Raw genomic sequence first — 4376 nt, 5'->3', positions numbered from 1 at the left:
GGCAGTGTTAAGAAAGTAAAGAATATCATCAAAGTCTAGAGAATGTCTCATGGCTTCGGCGAGGCAGTATGTGAGCTTGTCATCCCCAACTCGTAAAGTCAACTCCCCGCCATCCATGTCGATAAGAGCTTTGGAAGTGCACAAGAAGGGCCTTCCAAGGATCAATGGGACATCGAAATCCTCATCAACATCCAACTCTCCCATAGGGACTTCGCAATTTGTCTCACTTGATTTTCAAGATTATGCAAAGAAGCGGTGTGGTTGCGAAGTGTAGCCTTAACTGATTGAAACCTTGTATCTGACTATTGCACAAACCTAGTCAAGGCCTTCTCCAAATCGGTCATTCCGGTCTCCAAAACTGAAACTCGGTTCTCCATGTATGGGGCTTGTTGTTGTTGGAAACCTGGTGGTGCCATGGCCTTTTGTGGACCTTGGTTGCTCCACGAGAAATTAGGATAACTCTACCAACCTGGATTGTAGGTGTTGTTGCTATATGGATTCCCTTGGTTCCTCATTGCATTACCCACAAAATCAAGCTTCTCAACCGAAGATGCATCAAGAATGGAAATCGGGTAATCGGAGGGACCATGTCCTCCACCACACCCGATGCAAGTAGTCACGGCCACCACTCTATTTGAAGTTAGAAGATCTTATTTCTTACTCAATGGTTCCACTTGAGCCGTCAATGAAGTTACTGCATCTATTTAATGGAGCCCGGCCACTTTTTCCTTTCCCATGTATTCCATTGATAACTGTTCATGGACATGTCTTCCACTAACTGTCGGGCTTCTTCCGGGGTTTTACTCCCCATTGTACCTCCTACGACTGTATCTAACAATTGCCTTGTACTCGGATTCAACCCATTATAGAAAGTCTGAATAATCATCCACTCAGGAAATCCGTGCTGTGGGCACCTCCGCAGAATATCCTTGAAGCGCTCCCATGTTTCAAACAATGACTCCAACTCCATCTGTACAAACGACAAAATCTCATTGCAAAGCTTGGCCGACTTTCAAGGAGGAAAGTATCTAGCAAGAAAAGCTTCGACCATCTCATTACACGTCATGATGGAGGCCTTGGCCAAAGAATGTAGCCACTGCTTGGCCCTTCCCTTGAGAGAGAATGGGAAGCCCTCAATCTGATAGCATCATCCGATAGACCCTTAATCTTCAGCATATCACAAACTTCCAAGAAGTTCTCTATATGGTTGTTTGGATCCTCATCGGCCAAACCATTGAACTGCGCTATTTGCTGAATCATTTGGATGAATGCCGGTTTTAGCTCGAAGTTCAGAGCTATAATCGGGGGTCGCACAATACTCGATTGTTTGCCCAAAACTGAGGGTCTAGCATAATCTGAAAGTGTCCTCTTTGCTCATTCTGTTCTGCCATATTATCTGACCCTTCCAATTCTATCTCAGCTTAATTAGACGGTTCTTGTACAGGTTACTTTCCACATCTTCTGAGTGTACATTCCTGTTCAGGATCTCCTTCAATCAATATCGAAGGATTCTCTCAAGTCATAACATGGAGCTGCACCAAAACAAAGAAAACAAAATTAGAATGGTGATAGAAAAGAAGATGTCAAATAGAATGAATGAATGAATGAATAGCTAAGAAACAAAGTGCAAAGTATCTCTAAATGCTTACTCCCCTGCAACGGCGCCAAAAACTTGACAGCGCCACTTGCGTATGTCCCGCAAGTGTACGGGTTTGTCGAAGTAATAAATCCCAGATAAGTGGGTATCGTATCCACAGAGAGTAGGGAATAAAACCACTTAAATTGTTTCTTAACTAAACGAAAAATGAATAGAGATTTGTGTGACAAAATGTGATGTAATAAAAGTAAAAGAAACAAGAGAAAGATTGCAAGTAAAGGGGAGGTAAGGCAATCGATATAAGTGCGGTACTCGGATATTATTCTGCCTAGGACAATTGTTTCAAGTGCAAAAACCCTCTATTATGCTTTCCAACTAATGCATTAATGAGGCGTTGAGATCCTTAAATACATGGTCGAAAATCTAAGGTCAACCAGACCTAACTATATACATGTCCCGGAGGGGAAATTGAATAACCTCTCATCCTCGCACTCGTATAGAATCACAATGAGTTCTAGGGATTCCAAGTTTACCTTCTTCCCAGATGTAGACCTAACCTTTTGGTCCAGGTGGAAGGTCCCTAACCACAATTAAGCCCTAGGTGCTAAAATCACTTCAACGCTTCACTCCGTTGCCTCTGCAACTAAGCCCCAGTGGAAGGTCATCTCTTAGCCCATTCACTCTTCTATGACCAAAAAGAGCTCGAGGAAATGGAGGTAGAATAAATCACACCAGAGGGGAAAGGGGATGCTCCGCTACCTCTCGACTCACCCTCTCAAACCTCTCCAATCTAGCTTTGTCTAACTCTCGTGGTGTGTCACTCATTCACAAGAGTTACCAACAAGAACTCTCAACCCTAGTGTCACTCTAAGGGAGTATTCACACAATCAAGCATACAAGATTGGAACTCAATTAAAATATCAATTAATTGAAAGCATAATAAAAAGGTTCAATGAAACAAATACATCCTAGGGTTCACAAATATCCAAGTACCCACTAGGGAAGTTAGCTCTTCATGGAGCTAATTACAATCAATGATATCAAATGTAAAAGCAAAGAATCCATAGAAAACCCCCTCAATAGTCATGGTGATAGTCTCGTGGAGAGTCCTCTACTCGTCCAAGGGTCCCTTTGTCTGGCCTAGGATACAACTCGCCGGATCAGTGCCGATTAAAGCTCTCCCCACTACCCTTCTTCCAAACAGAGCGCAGAATCTCTCCAAATCCCTAGCCAATATCTCTCAAAACCCTAACTGCAGCAATCTCTCAAGTTGGGGAAAAGATGGAGAAAAAAAATCTCAAATCGGGGCTGAAATCGGTCTTAAATAGGGCTAGAATCGGGAATACACACGCCTATGTGGGCGCTCCTGTGGAATTTCCACACGCCCGTGTGAATTCTCTATTTTACTTCTTCTTCGGATGGCTGCTACAGTGTCGGCCCGAAACACTCCTGAATACATGCTTTCATCGAGGTAACGTAAACGGGCATACGTTAACGCCGTAGATCACTTTGCTTCTTTAATAAATGGACACATTGGTGGAGATATTGCTATACATGCACAAGCCGGAATGCTTGGATGTGATCGCCCTTCTGCACCTCCAAATTGATGTGCTACCTTGAAGAGAAGGAGGTTGGCACACATTCTCGCATCTTGAACCCGACTTATGTCTTCGCGTTTAAACCTACTCAGGATTTCCTCCAAATGGTGCATTCACGATCTACATTGGCTTCTTTCTCTAACCTTCGGCTTCACAACCCTATATGCATGAAAGTAACATAAATGCACATATTAGCGTTAAAACCAGATAAAAGTAATGCTTATCATAAGGAAAGAACACTTTGCATTCTTATCACATCCCCCCCCCCCAACACCCAGTGTAACTCGTCATAGCTGCCACTCTAGGAGAAGTTAGAGTGTCTAACTTCTTCCTCAATGATTCAACCTGGGCCGCTAATTAGGTAACTGCATCAATCTCATGAATTTCGGCTACCTTCTTTCTTTCCCATGTGGTCCGTAGATATAAATATTCATAGCCATTTATTCAATGAGACGTTGGGCCTCCTCGGGAGTCTTGCTTCCTAAGGTACCAACTGCTGCAGTTTCAAGTAACTGTCTTGTGCTTGGGTTCAACCCATTATAGAAAGTCTGAATGAACATCCACTCGGGGAACCCATGTTGAAGGCATTTCTACAGGAGCTCCTTGAACTTATCCCATGTCGCAAAAAGTCATAATAACCCCAGATACTACGGATTACTTCAATCCTTCACTCTGTTGCTCACGCAACTAAGCCCAAGCGGAGTTCGTCTCTTAAAACTTCACTCTATTGTGACCACAAAGAACCCTTGGAACGTGGAGGTAGGATAAATCGCACCAAAGGGAAAAAGGGGCATTCCGCTATCTCTGGACTCACCCTCTCAACCCTTCTCTAATCTAGTCTAACACTCATGATGTGTCACTCATCTACAAAGGTTACCAAGATGGATTCTCAACCCTAGTGTCACTCTAAGGGAAAATCAATTCAACAAGCATTCAATATTGGAACTCAATTAAACACATCAATTAAAGAAAGCACAATAAAAGGTCAATGAAATAATAACATCCTAGGGTTTACAAGTCCAAGTTCCCTTAAGGGGTGTAGCTTTCTATGGAGCACAATACAATCAGTAATGAAATCAGAAGTAAAGATATGCAATGCATGAATGTAACCCCCTTGGTGTTCGTGTCGATGGTCTTGTGGAGTAGCCTATACTTCTTCAAAGGTTCCCTCGTAAAGCCTA

At 43.0% G+C, this 4376-nt stretch overlaps 1 non-coding gene across 1 annotated transcript; it reads left to right on the top strand.

Annotated features, from left to right (window-relative positions):
- Positions 1–896: 896 nt before the first annotated feature.
- Positions 897–1003, top strand: LOC120272797. Its single transcript, XR_005540333.1, has one exon. It is a non-coding gene; the product is annotated as a small nucleolar RNA R71 (small nucleolar RNA).
- Positions 1004–4376: the final 3373 nt, after the last annotated feature.

This window comes from Dioscorea cayenensis, chromosome 11, assembly GCF_009730915.1.
Source record: "Dioscorea cayenensis subsp. rotundata cultivar TDr96_F1 chromosome 11, TDr96_F1_v2_PseudoChromosome.rev07_lg8_w22 25.fasta, whole genome shotgun sequence".
NCBI classification, from domain to species: Eukaryota; Viridiplantae; Streptophyta; class Magnoliopsida; order Dioscoreales; family Dioscoreaceae; genus Dioscorea; species Dioscorea cayenensis.
This window is presented reverse-complemented; position numbering and strand designations above follow the sequence as displayed.